This window comes from Odocoileus virginianus, chromosome 23 (assembly GCF_023699985.2).
Source record: "Odocoileus virginianus isolate 20LAN1187 ecotype Illinois chromosome 23, Ovbor_1.2, whole genome shotgun sequence".
Classification (NCBI taxonomy): Eukaryota; Metazoa; Chordata; class Mammalia; order Artiodactyla; family Cervidae; genus Odocoileus; species Odocoileus virginianus.
In genome coordinates this window covers 44,843,467-44,867,740 of record NC_069696.1, presented here as the reverse complement: position 1 = coordinate 44,867,740, position 24,274 = coordinate 44,843,467, and the positions used below count along the sequence as shown (strand labels likewise).

General features: G+C 40.4%; 1 long non-coding RNA gene across 1 annotated transcript in view; it reads left to right on the top strand.

Moving 5' to 3' along the window:
* Positions 1–23,272, top strand: part of LOC139030696 (uncharacterized) — a 44,096-nt gene extending 20,824 nt beyond the window's left edge. The window contains exon 2 of the long non-coding RNA XR_011483107.1: positions 22,499–23,272. This is a non-coding gene — a long non-coding RNA (uncharacterized lncRNA). The remainder of the gene's footprint in view (positions 1–22,498) is intronic.
* The last annotated feature ends 1,002 nt before the right edge of the window (positions 23,273–24,274 follow it).

The window sequence follows — 24,274 nt, the reverse complement described above, 5'->3', positions numbered from 1 at the left end:
CCACATTATGATGATTCATTCATCAGTTGAACATTCAGGGGTGTTTCTGGTTTTTGGTTTTTATGAATAATTCGTCTGTGTACATTCATGTACTAGTTTTTGTGTGGAAATAGTTTCAGTTCTTTTTGGACATCTATGCAGGAGTGGAGTTGCTAGGTCTTATGATGACTCAGTTTTTAACTTATTGAGGAACTGCCAAACTGTTTTCCAAAGTGGCTGCACTATATATTCCTGCCAGCAACATGAGAGTTCCAATTTTCCCACATATTTGCCAATATTGGTTATTATCTTTATTATATCCATTTTAGTGTGTATTAAGTGATATCTCACTGTGGTTTTGATTTACACCTCCCTGAAGACTAATAATTTTGAGCTTCTTTTTTAGGCTTGTTGGTCATTTGTATATGTTCCTTGGAGAAATGCCTCTTCAAATTCTTTGCCCAGTTTTAAATTGAGTAGTCTTTTTATTGTTGAATTGTGATTTAAAACATATTCTCTTCTATTTTTTGAAAGAGTGTGTGAAGAAATGGTATTAATTCCTCACATGTTTGGTGGAATTCCCCTGTGATTTTTTTGGGCCTGGGCTTTTCATTGTAGGACTTTTGATGGTTAGTGTAATCTCCTGTTACATTCAGGTTTTCAATTTTCTTCTTGAGTCAGTTTTTGTAGTTGTGTCTTTCTCATAGCTCAGTTGGTAAAGAATCCGCCTGCAATGCAGGAGACCCTGGTTCCATTCCTGGGTTGGGAAGATCTGCTGGAGAGGGACTAGGCTACCCACTCCAGTATTCTTGGGCTTCCCTTGTGGCTCAGCTGGTAAAGAATCCATTTGCAATGGGGGAGACCTGGGTTTGATCCCTGGGTTGGGAAGATCCCCTGGAGAAGGGAAAGGCTACCCACTCCAGTATCCTGGCCTGGAGAATTCCATGGACTCTATAGTCCATGGTGTCGCAAAGAGTAGGACATGACAGCGACTTTCACTTAGACTGATGAATTTTTTCATTTAATTTACATTATTTAATTTGCTGGCAAACAATTATTTATGTGGTCACCTTAGAACCTCTTATTTCTGTAAGGTAGGTAATGATGTCTCCCATTTCATTCCTGATTTTAGTAATTTGACTGTTCCCTCTTGGTCTTGGTCAGTCTAGTTAACGGCCTGCCATTTTGTTGATCTTTTCAAAGAAACAACTTTTAGTTTTACTGGTTTTCTTTATTGTTTTCCGTTCTCTATTTCATTCATTTCCACTCTAATCTTTATTATTTTTTCCTTCTGCTTATTTTGGGTCTAGTTGTCTCTTCCTTTTCCGTTTCCCAAGGTAGAAAGTTAGGTTATTGATTTAAGATTTTTCCACTTCTTTTTAAACATAGGCATTTACAGCTATTCATTTCCTTCTCAGCATTCTTTTGGCTGCATTCCATAAATTACGGTATTTGGTGTTTTTTGTTTTCCTTTGTCTCAGAGAATTTTCAAATTTCTCTCTGATTTTTTCTTTGAGCCAATCTTTTTGGGCTAGGAATGCCTTGTTCGACGACCACATATTTGTCAGTTTCCCAAATTTACTTCTGTTTTTGATTTCTAATTTCTGTCTGTTGTGGTTAGACAGTATACTTTACATAATTTCAAATGTTTAAAGTTAATTGAGGCTTGTTTTATGACTTAACATGTAGTCTATCCTGGGGAACATTCTATGCACTGAAAAGAATATGCATTTTGCTAGTGGCTAGTATTCAATAGATGCCTGTTAGGTCTAGTTGATTTTTAAGTGTTGTTCAAGTCTTCTATTTCTTTGTTAGTGTTCTGCTCATTATTGAAAGGAATCCATCAAAAATGGATATCTTATCTTTTAGGAAAAAAGGGGGATATTGAAAGTCTTTAGTTACTGTTGAATTGTCTATTTCTCCCTTTAAATCTGTTTGTGCTTCATGGATTTTGAGGTTCTCTTGTTAGACACATGTATTTTTATAACTGTTACAACTTCCTAAAGGATTGTTCCTTTAATAACTATAAAATATTTCTCTTTGTCCCAAGTAACAATTTTTGTCTTCAAGTCTATTTTGTCTGACAGAACATAAATACTCCAGTTCTTTTGGATGCTGTTTCCTTGGTATTTATTTTTCCATCATTTTCCATCAACCTATTTGCATTGTTAAATATAAATTATGTCTCTTTCTGCAGCATATAGTTAGATAATTTTTCTCTCATACATTCTGCCAGCCTCTGACTTTTTATTGGATTCTGTTGTCCTTATAAATTCAATGTAAGTACCACTCCTGGCCTTAGAAAGTGTCACTTCTCAATGTTTCCTGCCTGTTCTTGACTCTCATTATGCGTGTAAAACCTTTAAATAAAATTGACATTGTCTCCTTGAGCTCAGTGACATAGTCATAGTGGCTATTGTCATGCCTTGTAGGTACGCTCTTAATGTTTGATGAATAAACGGTGAAATTTAAGGATTGTATAATTTAATTAAACTTGTTGAGAATTTTCCCTTAAGGATAGAAATTTTTCATATCCGTGACCTAGTCTGCTTCTGTTTTATAAATAAGTTCATTTGTATCTTTAAAAAAGATCTTTTATTTTGTGTTGGAGTATAACTGATTAACAAGTTTCAGGTGTATAGGAGAGGGACTCAGCCATTCATATACATATATCTGATATGACACTGACTTCATCTCCTTTTAATAAAAATGCATTGCTTACCACTAATACATAATCATATTGGGGAAATGGAGTCAATATCCCATAATTGTAAACACGCTGCTCGTATAAAGCAGGCACCACCATAGAGGTAAGAATAAAAAAAATCCAACCTCTCCAGCACTGAACTGACTCAACTAACTCAATTACAGGGTAGAACCTGGAACAGAGAGGACAGATCCCTGGCTAGGTCTGTCCAGGAAAGCAAGAGACAAGTGGAAATGAGAGACAAACCTTATATCTATTTCAGTATGGTGATGCTGTCTCCTAATACATGTAGCCCAATGGATGTTAGGATTCACTGGTGTCACCACGTATGTTACTTCCTTTTTAGGTAGGCTATACAGGAGTGGAGAGAGAAACTGGATGAAATTACTGTATACTATTAGGTTGGTGCAAATGTAATTATGGTTTCAGACCATGAATTTCATTATAACTAGGCTCCAACACATTTTTATTAATCAAAATGGGAACCACTACAATCAACACATTTTTGCCAATGAGAAATAAGTTTGTTTATTCCTATAGAGTAAAAATCAATGTTTTGGGATTGGATAAACTCTTGGAAAGCATTTTCTGCATCCTGCTGGCTGTGTTTTTCTTGCAAAAAGTTGTCAAGATGCTTGAAGAAGTGGTAGTTGGTTGGTGAGAGGTCAGGTGAATATGGTGGATGAGGCAAAACTTTGTAGCCCAATTCGTTCAACTTTTGAAGAGTTGAACATGTGACACACAGTCAGGCATCATCGTGAAGAATTGGGCCCTTCCTGTTGACTGATGCTGGCTGCAGGTGTTGCAGTTTTCAGTGCATCTCAATGATTTGTTGCGCATGCGTCTCAGATGTGATGGTTTCACCAGGATTCAGGACGTTGTAGTGGATCAGATGGGCAGCAGAGTACCTAACAGTGACCAGGGCCTTTTTTGGGGGGCAAGTTTGTCTTTGGGACCCTTGAGAGTCAGACACGACTGAGTGACTGGACTGAACTGGCCTTGGGAAGAGCTTTGGAGCTTCTTCTTGGTCCAGCCACTGAGCTGGTCATTGCTGGCTGATGTATAAAATCCACTTTTTGCCACACATCACAATCTGATTGAGAAATGGTTTGTTGTTGTTGCGCAGAATAAGAGAAGACCACACTTCAAAATGATGACTTTTTTGATTCTTGGTCAGCTCATGAGGCCCTCACTTATTGAAGCTTTTCACCTTTCCAATTTGCTTCAAATGCTGAATGACCATAGAGTGGTTGATGTTGAATTCTTGGACAACTTCTTGTGTAGCTTTAGGAGCTTCAGTGATCCTCTCAACTGGTCATTGTCAATTTCCATGGCCGGCCACTACACTCCTCATCTTCAAGACTCTTGTCTCCTTCACAAAGCTTCTTGAGCCGCCATTGCACTGTGCGTTCATTAGCAGATCCTGGGCCAAATGCGTTGTTGTTGTGAGTCGTCTCCTCTGCTTTACGACCCGTTTTTGAACTCAAATAATAAAATCGCTCAAATTTGCTTTTTGTTTAACATCATTTCTGTAGTCTAAAATAAGTATAAAATAAACAAGTAATAAATCATTATCAAAGAAAAACCATAAAATGAGAAATGTGTGTTAAAACAATGTATAAGACAACCATATTTTTTTTTAAAGAATGTATTCCAACATTAAAGGCAAATTTCAACAATGCAAAAACTGCAATTTCTTTTGCATCAACCTAATACCTTCTCCTGGGGAGTGGAGTAGAAGTTCCCTCACTTCAAAATGCCTTTTAGGAGATCTCCACACTCAGACTGGCTTGGGTACAGAGTTTATGGGCCCACGTAACTGAGCAAGCCCAAGGTTCTCTAGGAGCTTGGCTGATGCCAGGAGGACTGACTTTCTCTTCATAGCTCGACTTTCAACAAGATGGCTTCAATCTCAGGTTCTTCAAGGAGACCTCTGATGCTCTAAGCTCACATACTCCCAGACTTAAGTCCTGCGGAAAAGAGTATGTGTTTCTCTTTGGGGAAGTCCTAATACGAGAATTATTGTATTTCAAAGACTCTGATTAGGTCATATATCTACGCCTGAATGAATCACTGTGCCTAGAGCCATATAATGACCTGAGTGGCCACCTCTGGATCTGGCATGGCATCAATTCAATCCTAAATGTATATGAGCTAAGTAGGGGACAGGGCTTCCCTGATGACTCAGATGGTAAAGAATCTGCCTTCAATGCAGGAGACCTGGTTTTGATCTCTGAATCGGGAAGATCCCCTTGAGAAGGGAATGGCAACCTTCTCACTCCCATATTCTTGCCTGGGGAATTCCAAGGAGAGAGGAGTCTGACAGGCTACAGGCCATGGGGTCACAGAGTCGGACATGACTAAGCACACACATATACATGCGGGGACAGGTGGCTATAGAGAGGACTATCAGGGTACCATTTAAGAAAAATAATTATAACAGAAGAGACAGATGTTCACTTTACTTCCCTTCAGTGGAAGTGTAAGATTTGTGATGATTTTCCCACAAATGCCATTGAGGTTTGTGTTGTCTAGTATGATAAGCATGAATCAAATATAGTTACAGCTTAGATGGAGTGAGTTTAAATTAAGGTATAAAATATACATTGAGTTTTAAAGACTTGATTAGAAAAAAAGAATAGGAAAACTGAAAGTGACAGTCGTTCAGTCATGTCCTACTCTTTGCAACCCCAAGTCCATGGAATTCTCCAGGTCAAAATACTGGAGTGGTTAACCTTTCCCTTCTCCAGGGGATCTTCCCAACCCAGAGATCAAACCCAGGTCTCCCACATTGCAGGCAGATTCTTTACCAGCTGAGCCACAAGGGAAGCCCAAGAATACTGGAGAGGGTAGCCTATCCCTTTTCCAGTGGATCTTCCCAACCCAGGAATCGAACCAGAGTCTCTTGCATTGCAGGCAGATTCTTTACCAACTTAGCTATCAGGAAAAAGAGTATCTCCTTAATAATGGTGGTCCAGTGATTAAGACTCCACACTTCCCTTGTAGGGGGTGCAGGTTTGAGCCCTGGTTGGGGAACTAAGATTCCACATGCCACATGGCATGGCCAAAAAATAAAAAGAAAAACAAAGATTGGATAAAAAGATAATTTCCTTATGTTGTTTACATGTTGAAATAATTTTGAATATACTGAATTAAAGAAAATATATCATTAAGATGAAATTCACCAATTTATTTTTTATTTTGCAATGTGGCTACTAGAAGACTTAAAGTTACATTTTGAGGCTCACATTATATTTCTACTGGACAGAGCTGTTCTCAGTTCAGTTTAATTCAGTTGCTCAGTCATGTCTGACTCTTTGCCACCCCATGGACTGTAGCACGCCAGGCTTCCTTATCCATCACCAACTCCTGTAGCTTACTCAAACTCATGTCCATCGAGTTGGTGATGCCATCCAACCATCTCATCCTCAGTTTTCCCCTTCTCCTCCTGCCTTCAATCTTTCCTAGCATCAGGGTCTTTTCCAAGGAGTCAGTTCTTTGCATCAGGTGGCCAGAGTATTGGAGTTTCAGCTTCAACATGAGTCCTTCTAATGAATATTCAGGACTGATTTCCTTTAGAATGGACTGGTTGGATCTCCTTGCAGTCCAAGGGACTCTCAAGAGTCTTCTCCAATACCACAGTTCAAAAGCATCAATTCTTCAGTGATCAGCTTTCTTTGTAGTCCAACTTTCACATTCATACACGACTACTGGAAAAACCAGAGCCTTGACTAGACAGACTTTTGTTGGCAAAGTAATGTCTCTGCTTTTTAATGTGCTGTATAGGTTGGTCATAGCTTTTCTTCCAAGGAGCAATCATCTTTCAATTTCATGGCTGCAGTCACCATCTGCAGTGATTTTGTCTCTCACTGTTTCTATTATTTCCCCATCTATTTGCCATGAAGTGATGGGAACAAATGCCATGATCTTAGTTTTCTGAATGTTGAGTTTTAAGCCATCCTTTCCACTCTCCTCTTTCACTTTCATCAAGAGGCTCTTTGGTTCTTCTTTGCTTTCTGCTGTAAGGGTGGTGTCATCTGCATATCCGAGGTTATTGATATTTCTCCCAGCAATCTTGATTCCAGCTTGTGCTTCATCCAGCCTGGCATTTCGCATGATGTACTCTGCATTTAAGTTAAGTTAGCAGGGTGACAATATACAACCTTGATGTACTCTTTTCCTGATTTGGAACCAGTCTATTGTTCCATGTCCAGTTGTAACTGTTGCTTTTTAACCTGCATACAGATTTCTCAGGAGCAGGTCAGGTGGTCTGGTATTCCCATCTCTTGAAGAATTTTCCACAGTTTGTGGTGATCCACACAGTCAAAGGCTTTGGTGTAGTCAATAAAGCAAAAGTAGATGTTTTTCTGGAACTCTCTTGTTTTTTCGCTGACCCAGCAGATGTTATCAATCTGATCTCTGGTTCCTCTGTGTTTTCCAAATCCAGCTTGAACATCTGGAAGTTCTCAGTTCATGTACTGTTGAAGCCTGGCTTTGAGAAATTTGAGCATTACTTTGCTAGCATGTGAGATGAGTGCAATTTTGCTGTAGTTTGAACATTATTTGGCATTGCTTTTCTTTGCAATTGAAATGAAAACTGACCTTTTCCAGTCCTGTGGCCACTGCTGAGGTTCCCAAATTTGCTGGCGTATTGAGTGCAGCACTTTTACAGCATCATCTTTTAGGATTTGAAATAGCCCAACTGGAATTCCATCACATCCACTAGCTTTGTTTATAATGATGCTTCCTAAGGCCCACTTGACTTCGAATTCTAGGATATCTAGCTCTGGGTGAGTGATCACACCATTGTGGTTATCTGGGTCTTGAAGATCTATTTTGTATAGTTCTTCTGTGTATTCTTGCCACCTCTTCTTAATATCTTCTGCTTCTGTTAGGTCCATACCATTTCTGTCCTTTATCAAACCCATCTTTGCCTGAAATGTTCCCTTGGTATCTCTAATTTTCTTGAAGAGATCTCTAGTCTTTCCCATTCTGTTGTTTTCCTCTATTTCTTTGCATTGATCGCTGAGGAAGGCTTTCTTATCTCTCCTGGCTATTCTTTGGAACTCTGCATTCAAATGAGAATATCTTTCCTTTTCTCCTTTGCCTTTAGCTTCTCTTCTTTTCTCAGATATTTGTAAGGCCTCTGCAGACAACCATTTTGCCTTTTTGCCTTTCTTTTTCTTGGGGATGGTCTTGATCACTGCTTCCTGTACAAAGTCATGAAACTCCATCCATAGTTCTTCAGGCCCTCTATCAGATCTAATCCCTTGAATCTATTTGTTACTTCCACTGTATAGTCATAAGGGATTTGATTTAGGTCATACCTAAATGGTCTAGTGGTTTCCCCTACTTTCTCCAATTTCAGTCTGAATTCAGCAACAAGGAGTTCATTATCTGAGCCCTATGATATGCACATCTAGTGCTGTTCTAGATGTCTCTAAAGTCTTTCTACTGGCATTTCTCTTGAGATTCGAGACTGTGTCTTATTTGTTATTTCTTTAATATAGGGCCTTTTATATACTCTTGGCTTAATAAATATTGTATTTTTAGAATAAATGAGTGCTGTCTGTGTTAAATAATTACCCGTTTTCAATAGGATGAGTGCAAATTTCCTTAGAAATCTTACTCCAACATTGTATTCCAAGCTTATTTTCTGTGGTAGGTTGAACCACAGCTCGTGAGGCACATTATGTTCAAACAGGCCTCTGTCCACTTTCTTCACAGTCTAGCCTACAGAGAGAAAGAAGCCCATGACACAGAAGCAAAAAGCAGACAAGAGGGCTTTTGGCAATAAAATGCACTGTCATATTAAGAGCTGTTCATCTCTTGTTGTTTAAGGCCACAGTTAGTGAACCCTCATTCTCTGAAGCACTGCAGAGTCTTAGGAGATGACTTGAGCACCCCTCCACTCCCCTCCTTATGCCAATCTTGGACTTAACTCAATTTGGACTTCCTGAAACTCTTCCTGATGTTCCCAGAGTTCATAACTACACTTGTTCCCTCTTTGGCTTAAACTAATTCACCTAAACTCTAGTCACTGGTCTTCAACAAGAAGAATCCCAGGATGAGGCTCACTACATGATGATTGACTAATCCAAAATTTTGTTCCCTCTTAGGCTTAAACTAATTCACCTAAACTCTAGTCACTGGTCTTCAACAAGAAGAATCCCAGGATGAGGCTCACTACATGATGATTGACTAATCCAAAAGTTCTGTAGTCTTAGTCCAGAGAGCAAGACAGCAGGAACGAGGACTCAGATCCTTGGCGATATGATCAGTGCCTTCCCACCTATGCTGCACCAGGAGAGAGAATACTGAAGAAGTGCCCTGCAGTCTTTATACAAGGTGGTGTCTGGTTTCCTTCTTCAGGCAGTTTTCCTGCGGAGGGAAGTGGGATAGACTGTGGGCACAGGGCCATGGCGTCTGTCGTGCCTGTACTTGTTCCATGAGCTTTGAGCCGTTGTCTCAGTCCCCCAGGAAACAATGTATATATTAATGTTTCCTGCTATGTTTTTCTTCTTTTTAGGAAAAGTGGGAATAGTACAATACTGTCTTTCCTAGAGGGAGACTGTCTCCCCAGGCTCAGGTCTGTAGTGTTCTGTAGAGCTGATTCTGGCTACATTGCAGAGGTCAGCAAGCACGCCTACAGTCTGAAAGTCAAGGATCCTCTTGATGCACATCCAATACTGAAAAGGTCAGTTACTGAGTTCAGGCATAGCTGGAGCCAGGTGCAGATGTGGTTTTATCATGAAGTGACTTCTCTACATCTCTCTCTTTCTTGGTATTTACTTCTTTCTCAACATAGGAGGCTTTACTCATGTGATAACCCCATGGCAGCTCTAGATTCAGAGACTCACAATTAAATGACTTCCTTGATCATGCCAACAACATTTCTAGGATTAGCTTTGATGGGACACACTTGTGTTTCATTTCCACTGTTGAGCCATTTCTTTGGTTTGGTGTTTGTTAAAGGTTTGTTTGTAAACCTTTCAACCAAAATACATAGACTGACTGCTTTCCATGTGGTAGCAGCATTTTAGGTTACTGGGGTCATCACATTAAAAAGACATAGAAGATCCATGCATTCATTCCAGATGTAGGAGATATATGCACATACACACATATACCCCCCAGCAGAAAAGTGAGTAAACAATAAGAAAAGACATCAGATGAGGGCTGTGCAGAAAAATAAAAGAGGAAGGAAGATATGATTAAAAGTGATTGGGCTTCTGCTTCAGATTGGGTGAAGTAGATTTGGCCACCACTCACTCAGTCACCATTGTCAGCTGGCACCTGGTTGGTAATACAGCGTTGATCCCTGTGTCACAAAGGCAGGGCAGTATTCCATCCAAGCCAAGTACCTGAGAGGAGAGAGAGAGAGAGAGTCAGCTTCCCAGGAAAAACTAGAATTCTAGCTCTAGAATCAGAGAGAATGAATATTGCACAGGGAAACATCATAGTTTCAGACTCTAGGAATCTTTTTATCAGAAAGGTAATAAAACAATTTTTATAAGGATATGTCACATATTACAATCAATGAATTCAGCAGTGTTTTCTTAAGTTGAATGTGTTTTGTAAGGTCGCCGTCATCACAGTAAGCCCAGTTGTGAAAACAACTCTTTTTTCCATTGGAGCATAATTGCTGTAATGAGTTAGTTTCTGCTTACCACACTGCGGCTCAGGTGTATGTATATATGTGTACGCATACATTCCCTCCAGCTCAGCGTCCTGCCCTGGCAGGTCCTCACAGGCCACTGAGCTGAGCTCCCTGTGTTATACGGCAACTTCCTACAGGCTAGCTATTTTATACGTAGGGTGTATATGTCAGTGCTACTCTCTCAACTTATTCCACCTTCTGAGAACTACGTTTTGAAGAACCTCATGTGAGATCTATGTTGAGTGTCACCAAACGCAATCCAAGTCCTTTTTTGCTGTCACTAGTAAGTTTTCTGTGAGGTAAAGAGTAGATTCCTTGTGGTGGGTGACCAGGGCTTTTTAAAAAGACAGAAGGGCAATTGGCCTGCTCCTTCCAAGCACTTGTCCATTTGAATTCTGATCCTACTGCAAACAACTGTTTGAAGGAAAACACTCCCAACCTCGAAAGAATAGAAGCATGTTCAGTTATATGGTAGACATGTCCATATAGGAGAGAAACTTTTCTACCCCAAAAAGCAATAGCATTCACAGATTTTGCTCTTGGAGGCTCTGGGCATAAGCAAACAAACTATTCAACTCACTTGTCCAAGTTAGATGTCTAAGTTAGGTGTATTTATCAGATTCCCATGTTTCTCCAAGATGTTCTTGCTTTACTCTTGCGTATCTAAAAGGATCATTGATACGGCTTTCTAAAAAAAAAGAAAGAAACCACAAACTCCCCACCCCCTAAAAATAGACTAGCCAATCCCAAAGGAGAGATCAGATTTTGGGCATATTTGTAACCCGACACATTCAGAGGCCTCCACTGATGATTCCACCAAATGCCTACATTTTTCTCCTTCACTGCTAGCCAATGTATTGTTGGCTTCAGCTTGAACAAGTTCTCCCCTATCCCTTGTATAGTCTGTGCCAATTCAGCCTCCACATTTTTATTTATGTTGTGATACCACTGGATTCCTTCTTTGCTTCTCTCCAAATCCCATCTATCCTTCAAGGGTCTACTTAAAGTCAAAGAAATCCTTCCAGACCAGCCCACTGGATTTCCATAATGCTTTGTTTCTCTCTACAATTTGGATTTGTTATCTAAATCGCAGACAGGAAAAATGAGGTGAAACCTCTATGATCTAACTTCATTCTTTTCGAGGGGGAACAGCTTTGGCTTAAAACACCTTGATATGTCCATTAAGGGAATTGGCAAGCCCCAAAGGCATGGGTTTTGGAGGGCTCATGGACAGATAGAAAGCTTCTCTCAGAAGCTGTGCCTGAGAGAAAAGAGGCATTTGTTTCCTGCCTCTGAGAGGAGATGGGATTAGAGAAGACAAGAGAAGCGGTGGGAACGAATGGGGAAGAGAGGGAGGAACCATGACATCATCAAGGTGGCGCCTTTGAGAGGTGAAGAAGAGATTCTTGTGGTGGGTGATCAGGGCTTTTTAGAAAGAGTTGTATCTTGTGCTCCTCCCATTGTCATCTGTGCTGTATTGTAATCCCTTTCCTTGGCTTCCTCCACATCTTTAGAAAAGTCTGCCATTCTTATAAGTGCTTTGAGTGGGCAAGTTTTGGGAAGAAGTGGAAGAAAGAGTTGAGTTTTATATCTGGGTTGATGTGGTGTGAAGCTGAATATATTGGCAAAAGAGAGCAAGAAACTGGACCCAGTGACTACACAATGACTGCAGAAATCTTTGGGAAGAATTGGGAGCTCTAACTGGTCAAAACCATATCTCAAGTGCTCACAATGGGACTCCCCTGATGACAGTCTCTGTATAGTGAAACATCCCAGCAACTTGATCACCCCAAACCACCTCTTGTCCTGAGGTTCTTCTTCTTTAGAAACCTACTTGTTTTCTCCCCCTCATTCTTCCTCACTTTCTGTAATGTCTCCTCCCTCCTCCCTCCCCTCTTTGGCCTTATCCTGTCTTGTAAAAGCAATTAGGCTTCTATCATCCATCTGTCTGCTCTCGTCAGCATGACAAAAACATAAACAAAATGATTGAAAGATCATTCTTTTGGAGATAGTGAGGAGTAGAGTACTGAAGAAGTAGACTTCAGTTAAGAGTTACCAGAACTCTTAAATTTAAATTCCGTGAGAATAGAGACCACATTGCTCTAATGAGCCAGGTGGCTTATGGTAAAGAATCTGCCTGCCAATGCTGGAGATGTGGGTTTGATCCCTGAACTAGGAAGATCCCCTGGAGAAGGAAATGGCAACCCACTCCAGTATTGTTGCCTGGGAAATCCCATGAACAGAGGAGCCTGACAGACCACAGTCCATATGGTCACAGAGAGTAGGACATGACTTAAAGTGACAGAGCATGCCTTCAAGGAATCCTAGATGACCTTCAGTGAGTCACAGGACATCTATGGGAGGAGGAGGGAGGGAATGGAATTGATATTTGAAGAGCCTCTTCATATGCCAGGCATAATACAAGGCACTTCATGTGTAACATCTACAGTATTCTTAATGCCTACTATGCATCCAGTATTTTGAGTAAATTCTCTTACTTAATTCTCACTGCTGGACCTTGTTAGGGCTTCCCAGTGGTGCTAGTGCTAAAGAACCTGCCTGCCAATGCAGGAGAAGTAAGAGACTCTGGTTTGATCCCTGAGTCAGGGAGATCCCCCTGGGGGAAGGCATGGTAACCCACTCCAGTATTCTTGCCTGGAGAATCCCATGGACAGAGGAGCCTGGTGGCCTACAGTTCATAGGGTTACAAAGAGTTGGACATGACTGATATGACTTAGCACATGCACGCTGGATCTTTTTACTCAGTTTCAGGAATTGTGCAATATGGCAGCCATGCTCATAATCAACATAGACATTGTGAGCACAGTTACAACAGATGAGGAGGAGTCTGGGTTCTAAGAATCATGAACTCGGCTCAAGTGTCTGCAGGTGGAGTGGCAGAAACAGAACTTTGTCCTGGTCTTTTTGACTTCATAGTCCATGACCTTTTTTCTTCCATCATAAAGCAAATGTACTTCAAATGTTGGAAGAGAAGATATGTCAAGGGCAGGAGTGAGGAAGCCTGCGCTCATAGCCAGTGTGCTGTGAGTTTACAGGATGACACACTCGGCTCCAGTGGGGTTTCTCAGGAGGGATGCCAGGAACATTTTTGGGCTGGATAATTCTTCACTATGTGGGAACGTTCTGTGCATTGCAAGATATTCGGTGTCGTTAGTTCTTGCCCAGTAAATGCCAACAGTGCTCTTTCTCTTTGCGACGCCCAAAGATAAGTGCGCTCAGACATTTCAAATGTCCTTAAGACAGTGTACATGCAGCCCCCTCTTCTCTAAGAGCCACTCTAGACCCAGCTGCTTCCCTAAGTGATCTCCGTGGTCCCTTTAGCTTCACTGTTCTACAATTCCATGTAGAAATGAATGAATGAATGTAAATACAAAGGGAAGAAGGTCAGGAATGATCCCGAATGTCGGCTGCTCTTGTGAGGACAGGTTTGAATGGGATGTTCCTGTGGCCTTGGCGATCACAGAGGGGACTCAGAATGGCACCCAGGTGGAAGTGTGAGGTATGCCCAGGTGTGCGATGAAAGGACACAGAAGACGGACTTCATCTACTCCATTGTGTCCCTCTAACCAGATCCCTTCCTGGTGCTTTCAAGACTGTTAAACGAAGACTCGACTTGCTCAGTGGGAGCCCAGAGTGAGGGCAGAGGAAGGGGAGGAGGTGCGTCAGCCTCAGTACAGTAAAGCGGGATCCCATCACTCTAGACGCTAATGCAAACCAGCTGCTGGCCGGCCCCAGCTTGCGATAGAACAGGCGGAATTCTTGGACACTGAGTTATTCTTAGAAGTGTATGCACAGCCCCCTGGCAGGGCTCGCTGTGAACTGGCTGTTGCCAGCCCCTGTCAGGATGCGGTGCCAGCAGACCCAGGAGTGATTGTTCTTGCTTATGAAGAATAACTTTGGGATTTTAATTTCAAACTACCCACAGGGCTGGTGGGGCCTGGATGTGGAGAATGATGATAAGAGCAAAGAGGAGAGTACGACAGGGGAGTGAACCATGGGCAGAGGGCATCATTCATTCCTTCAACGAATATCCATTGAGTGTCTACTGTGTGCAGTTACTGGGGTTCATGTCACATTGGTCTTTCGTTTGCTCTGGGTGGATGTAGGTGGACAGCTGTATAGACCTTGAGGGTGGGCACTTCCTTGAGTTTTTAGATGGTTCATTGAGTGCCAGGTCCTTTACCAAGGTCTCATTCAGTCTTTATAGGAATGTGGAGAGATAGGTATCATTGCTCCTATTTGACCAGAAGCTGATTGTTGAAGAAGGAATTTGCCTACGGCTCCATAGCTATCAAGTGGCAGGCTGGAGATCTGAACTCAGGCCAGCCGACTCCTGCCTTCACAGTGGTGTTGAGAGTCAACTGTCTGCCAAGGCCAAGCTGAACGTTGGGATTGAAACCAAATAAAGGGACTGAAGCTCAGTCGTCAAGTCTCTGGGTTGCACTGTGTATGGGAGGAACAGGCAAATGACCAGGAATGATAAGAGCAGGAGACCAGAGCTATTGATGAACACCGCTGGCTGCATCCGGGAAAGAGCTGAGGAGAGGATGGTTGAGTCTTATGTGGTGCCTCCATGGATGACAGTGGGGAACATGGGCTTCCAGCAGAAGACCAGTGTGCATGATACTGCACAGTTAGTGATCAGAGGTCACTTGGGGGGGCTGCAGGGCAGGGTGTACTGAGGATATGGAAAACAAGATGATTGGAAGGTGAGAAGGATCTGACTAGGAAGGGCCTTGTAGGACAGTCCAAAGAGCTGGAGCTTAGTCCCGGAGGCATTGAGAAGTTGCGTATCCATTTGTTTAGTTATTCACTCATTCAACCTATTTATCAAGCACCTACATTACACTAGGCACTCTATTTTAATCTTTAAATATTTAAATCTTTAAGCAGCACACAGGGGCATGCTTTGTATTTCAGAAAAAGAAAAGGTACCTATATAGAAGATTATTAAAGGACCTCCGTCGTGGCCCAGGTGAAAGGTGATCCCGATATGAGCTGTGGTAGCAGCTGGGAGTTTAGGAGCATATATCACAACATGAAAGACTGCTTCACTTGACAAACACAGTCTGCAAAACACATTGATGAACGCACATCTGCATCATGGGAAGTGCTTGCTACAGACCAGGACACCCACTCATGCATATTCCCATTAGCTCAACTGTGTGTCAGGCAAGGATCATTTATGTTTGGTACCAAATCTACTTATGTCGGCTGTTAAATACTTAATGACACATTAGCACCTCCCCCTCCCCACCCCAAAGTGTGTAAAAAGAGAAATGTTTCTCTGAATGCTGGGTTGAAAGCTTTGAAAATACTTAGGAGGACTGTTAAAAAAAAACCAACAAAAACAATTGCTGTGGAATTGGGTGTGGTTGAGACAATGAAAGGATTGGGAAAATCATAAAATTCTAGCAAGATCCTACACTCAGACTGCTTTACAAGGGTCTTTAAGATCTCTCTCTACTTCAAAGAAACTGACGCTGGGAATTGTAGACGATGCATTATGGGTGTGGTTTATGTAAGAAAGATGACACGAAGCTCCAGTGAGCTGACCCATTCGCAAAGAAAAACTTTGGCTCCAGATCAAAAGAATGGTGCATGAATGTGCATTTATATGTTTTAAGTCAAAATTAAACAGGTTTGAAGTATTATGTATCATTTTTTAGCTTTAAGAAACGTTTTTTACTGAAGCATAACATACATAGAAAAAGTGCACAGATCTAGGAGTCAGTGGGATGTATTTTTACAAAGTGAACACCCAGGGTATCCAGCAACCAGATCAGGAAATGGAATTTTCCAGTACCCTAAAAATCTTTCCTCATGCCTTTCCCCAGATCATTACATGCTCCCACCTCAAATGGGACCACTGCCCTGACTTCTATAAGCATTGGTTACTTGTGCCTATTATATAAATCAGGCAGACTGTTTGTATTTTCTGTTTTGGGGTAGATTTCTTTTGTTTGGCATTATGCCTGTGATATCCATCCATGTTGCTTAATGTAGCACTCATCTTGTCAGTCTCATTGTATAATGTCCTATGAGCTATGTAATGGTACACATTAGGTGCTCAAAAATGGCAGCCAAAAAGAGATATAAGTGAATTCTAGCAAAATAGAAACACCTGGACAGCTGTTGATCATCTGAGGTCAAATGATGCTTTGAAAAAATGTCTATTCAAGTCCTAGGCCCATCTTTTAATTGGGCTGTTTGTTTTTTTGGAATTCAACTTGTATGAATTCTTTGTGTATTTTTGATGTAAACCCCTTGCTGTAAACCCCTTATCATGAGGTTGTTGGCAAGTATCTTCTCTTTCAGTAGGTGCACTTTTCATCTTGTTGATAGTTTCCTTCTCCATTGTTGTTCAGTTGCTGAGTCATGTCCGAATCTTTTCGACCCCATGGGCTTCAGCACACCAAGCTTTCCTGTCCTTCACTATTTCCCAGGGTTTGCTCAAACTCATGTCCATTGATTTGGTGATGTCATCCAACCATTTTATCCTCTGTTGCCCTCTTCTCCTTCATGCCCTCAATCTTTCCCAGCATCAGGGTCTTTTCCATTGAAATGGCTCTTTGCATCAGGTAGTCAAAGTATTGGAGCTTCAGTTTCAGCATCACTCCTTCCAATGAATATTCAGAGTTGATTTTCTTAAGGATTGACTGATTTGATCTCCTTGCAGTCCAAGGGACTCTCAAGAGCCTTCTCCAGCATCACAGTTTGAAAGCATCAATTCTTTGGTGTTCAGCCTTCTTTATGGTCCAACTCTCACATCCATACACGACGACTGCTGGGAAAACCACAGCTTTGACTATATGGGCCTTTGTCAGCAAAGCGATGTCTCTGCTTTTTAATATGCTATCTAGGTTTGTCATAGTTTTTCTTCCAAGGAGCAAGCGTCTTAATTTCATGGCTGCAGTCACCATCTGCAGTGATTTTGGAGCCCAAGAAATTAAAGTCTCTCACTGTTTCCATTTTTCTCCCCATCTATTTGCCATAAACTGATGGGACCAGATGCCATGATCTTAGTTTTCTGAATGTTGAGTTTTAAGCCAGCTTTTCCACTCTCCTTTTTCACCTTCATCAAGAATCTCTTTAGTTCCTCTTCACTTTCTGCCTTTAGGGTGGCATCATCTGCATTCAGTTCAGTTCAGTTCAGTTGCTCAGTCATATTCAACTCTTTGCAACCCTATGGACTGTAACACGCCAGGCTTGCCCTGTCCATCACCAACTCCCAGAGCTTGCTCAAACTCATGTCCATTGAGTCAGTGATGCCACCCAACCATCTCATCCTCTGTTGTCCCCTTCTCCTCCTGCCTTCAGTCTTTCCCAGCATCAGGGTCTCTTCCAAGGAGTCAGTTCTTCACATCAGGTGGCCAAAGTATTGGAGTTTCAGCTTCAGCATCAGTCCTACCAATGAATATTCAGGACTGATTTCCTTTAGCATTGACTGGTTTGATCTTCTTGCAGTCCAAGGGACTCTCAAGAGTATTCTCCAATGCCACAGTTCAAAAGCATCAATTCTTCGGCACTCAGCTTTCTTTATGATCTAGCTCTCACATCCATACATGACTACTGGAAACACTATAGCATTGATTATATGAACCTTTGTTGGTAAAGTAATGTCTCTGCTTTTTAATATGCTGTCTAGGTTTATCATAGCTTTTCTTACAAGGAGCAAGTGTCTTTAAATTTCATGGCATATCTGGTTATTGTCATCTGCATATCTGAGGTTATTGGTATTTCTCCTGGCAATCTTGATTCCAACTTGTGTTTCATCCAGCCCTTCATCCAAGCATTTTGCATGAAGTACTCTGCATGTAAGTTAAATAAGCAGGCTGACAATATACAGCCTTTATGTACTGTTTTCCCAATTTGAAACCAGTCCATTGTTCATGTACAGTTCTAACTGCTGCGTCCTGACCTGCAGACAGGTTTCTCAGGAGGCAGGTAAGATGGTCCGGTACTCCCACCTCTTTAAGAATTTCCCACAGTTTGTTGTGATCCACACAAAGTCTTTAGCCTAGTCAATGAGGAAGAAGTAGATGTTTTTCTGGAATTCCCTTGCTTTTTCTATGATCCAGTGGATGTTGGCAATTTGATCTCTGGTTCCTCTGCCTTTTAAAATCCATCATGTACATCTGGAAGTTCTCACTTCATGTATGGCTGAAGCCTAGCTTGAAGGATTTTGAGCATTACCTTGCTAGCATGTGAAATGAGCACAATTCTGTGGTAGTTTGAACATCCTTTGGCATTGCCCTTCACTGTGCAAAAAATTTTCAGGTTTGATGTAGTCCTATTTATTTAATTTTGCTTTTGTTTCACTTGCCTGGGGAGACATAGCAATCAATATTTTTTTTTTTGTAAGTCAAAGAGTGTACTATCTACAGTGATTTTAATAGTATTAATTCTTCCAATACATGAACATGATTTACTTTTCAACTTGCTTGTGTTGTTTTCAGTTTCTTTTATCAGTATCTTAGTTTTCCGAGTACAGGCCTTTTATCTCTATAGATTTATTCCTAGGTATTTTATTCTTTTTGATGTGGTTGTAAATGGGATAGTTTCCTTATCTTCTCTTTCTGAGAGTTCATTGTAAGTGTGTAGCGACACAACAGTGTTCTGTATATTAATTTTGCATCTTAAAACTTTATTGAATTTATCAATAAGTTCTAATAGCTTTTAGTGGCATCTTTGGAATTTTCTGTATAGTCTCATGTTGTCTGCAAACAGTGGCAGTTTTACCTATTCTTTGAAATTTATATTCCTTTTGTTTCTTTTTCTTGCCTGGTTGCTGTGGTTAGGACTTTCAGTACTGTGTTGAATAAAGTGGTGAGAGTGGGCATTCTTGTTTTGTCCCTGATCTTAGAGGAAGTGCTTTCAGTTTTTCACCACTGAGTACAATATGGCTTTGGGTTTGTCATACATGGCTGGTGCTTACTGGAGCTGACGAGTATTTCCTCTATACCCACTTTATCATGAATGGATGTTGACTTTCATCAAAAGATTTTTCTGCATTTATTGAGATGATCATATGATTTTTCCTTCTTCAATTTGTTTACATTTTGTATGACATTAACTAACCTATGAATATTGAAGCATCCTTGCATTCCTGGGATGAATTCCACTTGATGGTGGTGTATTCTTTTTAATGTACCATTGAATTCAGCTTGCTAATATTTTGTTAAGAATGTTTGCATCCATGTTCAGCAGTGACTGTGGCCTGTAATTTTCTTTTCTTTTTTATGGTGTCTTTGATTTTGGCATTCCTGTGATGCTGGCCTTGTAGAATGAGTTTGTAAGTGTTCTTTCCTCTACAATGTTTTGTAATAGTTTGAGGAGGACAGGTATAAAGTCTCCTTTAAGTGTTTGACATAATTAACCTGTGAAACCATTTGATTCTCGACTTTTGTCTGTTGGTTGTTCAGTCACTCAGTCATGTCCAACTCTTGGTGACACCATGGACTTTAGCCCACCAAGCTCCTTTGTCCATGGAATTTTCCTGGCAAGATTACTGGAGAGGGTTGCCATTTCCTTGTTCATTGGGAGTTGTATTATTCCTGATTCAGTTTCATTACTAGTGATTGGTCTATTCATAAATTCTATTTCTTCTTGAGTCAGTCTTGGGAGATTTTTTTATTGCTTGGAATTTTTTAGTTTTTGTGTCAAAGCCTTATGCATATTTTGTTTCAATTTAAGCAGTCAATATTTTTGATATTGTATAGGTAACTGTAACAACAGTTTGTAATCGTTTGCCCATAGTGTATTAAAGTATTATTTAAAAAATATATTGATGTTATATCTACTATTTCTACCTTCCCTTATTAATTTAATTATTTGGAGAATCTTTTGGCTTTTCTATGTACACAATTATGTTATTTTGTCAATGAGGGCAGTGTTTTTTCTTCCTTTTCAGTGCCTTTATCTTTTATTTATTTCTCTTTCCTTTTTACACTGGCTGTGACTTCCAGTACAATGTTGACTAAAATGGTGATAGTAGACATCCTTCTCTCATTTTTAATCTCAGGTGGAAACTAAACTTTACATTTGTTAAACATTTGTTGTAGCTTTTAAAATATATATACTTATCAGATTTGAAAAGTTCCATTTCAAGCCTAGTCTGCTAAGACTTTTAAAAAAAAAACACAAATGGGTGTTCTATATTATACTGATGTGGTGAATTACGTTGACTGATTAAGTTTAAATGTAAAACTAACCTTGCGTTATTGGAATAAAACCAACTTGGTTGTCATGATTATTCTTTTTATAAATGGTTAGGTAATATTTGGTTACAATTTTTCCATCTGTTTGGAGAGAGATTGACCTGTAATTTTCAATTCTTATAGCTTCTTCATCAGGTTTAGTTTTCAGTTATGTTGGTGTTATAAGTTGGGATGTGTTTTCTCTTTTGCTTCCATTTGGAAGAGATTGTTTAAGATTAGTGTTATTTCTTCTTTAAATATTTAGAAGAATTCATCAGTAAAGTCATCTGGGCTGGAAATTTCTTTGGGAAGATTTTAGATAAATAACAGATTTAAATTTTAAATTAGATATTCTTTAAATTGGCACTATTTCAGACAAACTCCAGGATTCATTGATATTCTTGAAAATACACAGTTAAACAAAAATGCACTAAAGAAATCAAGATGAACGTGTAGGTCACCTAGAGCATACAGCTTAGTGATTAAGAATCTGAACTCTGGCACTCTTTTGGTCCTCTTTAAAAGTGAGTTGTAAATGCAAACAACAACAGAAAAATCCTTGTTTACTCAGCTTTAGTATTAGAAGCCCAAACAGTCAAGAGACATGTCCTTCCAGGGTTAAAATCTTTAGCACTTTTTTGCTTGGATTCTTTACCTTTTGCTCTGGGCAGATGCTTTAAGGGGAGAAGAGTGCTGGGTTCCACTCTCCATGCCTCTCTCCTCTAAGGGATCTTGATCCTTCATTTCTTGGCTGCCTTGGAAGCACTGAACTATAATTTTTATCCCCTCAGCTCTGTGAGATTCTTGAAAGCTTTCCTGGCACCTCCGCCCTCAGCAATTGTCCTCTGCTTGGATACCTGCAGATGCCACTAGGGGAAAAAGGAGCAGAAATGTTGGCTCACTTCCCTGGGGCCCCTTTCCCTCCAGGATCTTGATTTATCATGTTCTGGCTGCTTCAGTAACTCTCTGATGCCTTCAAACAGATTTATTTTTGTATTTTAATGGGTTTTTCTACTTTTTCTTGGCATAAAAGTTGGTCTCCTGCAAGCTACTCAATTTAAGCAGAATCAAACATTTGAAGTAGCTTTTTATTAACTTCTCACTTGTCTGACTTTTTTATTTAATCAGTTGATTAAGGGTTTTTGTTAATAAGAGATCTACTATGATGGTGATGATGTTAATAGTAATAATAGCTTAACATCCACTGATAAGTCACTAGGTGTAAGAATCTATGTTAAATTATTTCTATGTGCTCTCTCATTTTATTCCCCTGAGAGCTCTGGAGGCAAGTGCTACTATCCTCATTGTTTTGGAACAGAAAACTAACCTGCTCATACTCACAAGGCTAATGAATGATCATAATAAAATATGGGACAATGCTAACCTGATACCAGGGCCATGCTCTTATGTGCTAATCTTCAAAAGATAGAATATATTTACCTTATAGTTGATGCATTTGGGTTAGAGGGATATGAGGGTAAGTGAAGCAGGTGAAACTGGTTGGAAGTCTGGAATTTGATGCAGGAGACCAGACTAGAGGGGTGAAGGGGCAGGATCCTGCCATGGGGCATGGGAACTGACTTACTGCCTAGAGAAAAGGGAGATTCTAGTTTCAAAATACCCTATTTTCCTCAGTCTGAAATTTGGTATTTCATAAGTTTTATGTTCTTATGAAAAGGGGTTGCATCTTATAATAGATGTCACCAGAAACTTGCCAACTCCCCAGCACTGGAATCAGCTCTAACAGAACTGTCATCTTTAGTGTGTGTGTAACTTTCTTCTACTCATCTGATTGTCACTTCAGTTGACTTATTGGTTTTGGTAGTACCTCACAGGGCCGACTATGGTTTTATATTGCCTACTTCATGAAGCTCCTTCAATAAAAGTTACACTAGGATTCAGTATTGAAACCTGAACTTGCTGAATTCACAGGTTTTCCATCATATGTCAGAAAATGCCATTCAAGCGGATGAGATTGCCAAATATTTTGGAATGCAGAATAGACTCTTCAAAGCCAACAGCAGTTGATGTGACTGATTCCTGTGTCCTGAAGGACGCCCAGCACACGGTGTCTAGCTGTCAAAAGCTTCTGGCTGACTTTCAAGAGAAGCAATTGAACTACCAGGAAGGTAAACTGCAATAGAGGAAAAAACAGAGCAATTCATTTAACTAAATCCTGAAATGCAAACAAACTTCAGTGTAATTTGATATGCCGGGAAATTACTCTGTTCACTGAAAGTTTTCCCGAAAAGTCAAGATCAAAGATTTGATCGTGAGAACTTACAGCCTATTTGTTAAAATGTAGATCTAGCCCACACTGCCTGGGTTTAAACCTTTGCTCTGCCTTTCAGTAGCTGGGGGGTTGGGGGTACTTCTCTCTGCCTCTGTGTTCTCAGCTGTACATGGGGATAATAACAGCCCTGATCTAACAGAGTTGCCATGAGGAGTAAATGAGTTTAGTCAACATGAATACTAGAAAGAATGTTTCACAAATGGCAAGTGTTCCATGATGTTAGCTATCAGGATAAACAGCACATTATTCCCAATATTACATCCAATGTCGTGCCTGACTATCCATGGCCAAAAATAACTGAGAAAAATGTTTAGATTTTGAATTTAAAGAGCTTTTGGGACTCATTTTGAATGTAATATTGATGAAGCAAGGAGTTTTGAAGTATGTGGGTAAATGTGCGCTGTTGTCAGCCAGTAATGTTTTCCTTGTTATTCTGTTTTGCTTACACTTAACGTAGTGTGTCTTTTCTCCCCACCAGGGCTGATGTCCAGTTACAATATCGATAATGGAAATCTGTAAACCTTTCTCCATTAACTGGCCCTTAGTCCATACTGGGTCTTGTATGGTCACTTCCTAGCTGGTCTCCCAAGTATTCTTTTGGTTTTGGCCTCCTCTGTTATTCACCAGTGACAGACGTCCCTGATGGATGGAAATGGATTACAATGCTCTCTGGGGGAAAGCATCCAATGGGTACCTGCTGCTCTCAGAAGAAAACCCCAAATTCTTCACCTAGTCCACAGAATCTCCCCTCATATGCCACCTTTCTACTCTGCACCTGGGCTGACCACTTGCTCTCCTTTCCCATCTGTCAATCCCTCCCTAGGGCGAAGCCCATCTTAATCAGAACCTTTGCTATATTCCTTGCTCTGCCGGAAGGAGGCTAACTTATGCAGAAATGGCTGAAGTGTCATTTCTTTAGCTAAGTCTTCTCTGACACCAGGTTGCAATCAGAGCTCATGTTACAAGCCCCCCCCCCCCCCCTTTTCTTTTTATTGCTCTGATACCAGTTTGTTATTCTTTCTTCCTTTGGGTGATCATTTGCTTATGTCTCTCCCTCCACTCTCTCTTAAGTTCCATAAGTGCCGAGGATAGTGCAATTTTTCCCCCAAATTTTTAAAAATGTTAAATCCCTGATATCTGGCTCTCTCTATTTCTATGCATCTATATTCGCACGTATTTATAGATAGACAGCCATAGATGGATATAACATGTGTAGTTATTAGAATACAATATATATAAAGTTCACAAATTAATACATTTTTACAAATAGATGCTCTCATGTTGCCAGCACCCAGATCAAGAAACAGAGCCTTCTGCACATCCAATAGTTTCTCTTCTGCTCCTTCTGGTCACTCCCTTGAGACAATTATTCTTTGCACTCTTCATTGTGGCTTAACTTTGCCTGTTTTTGAGCT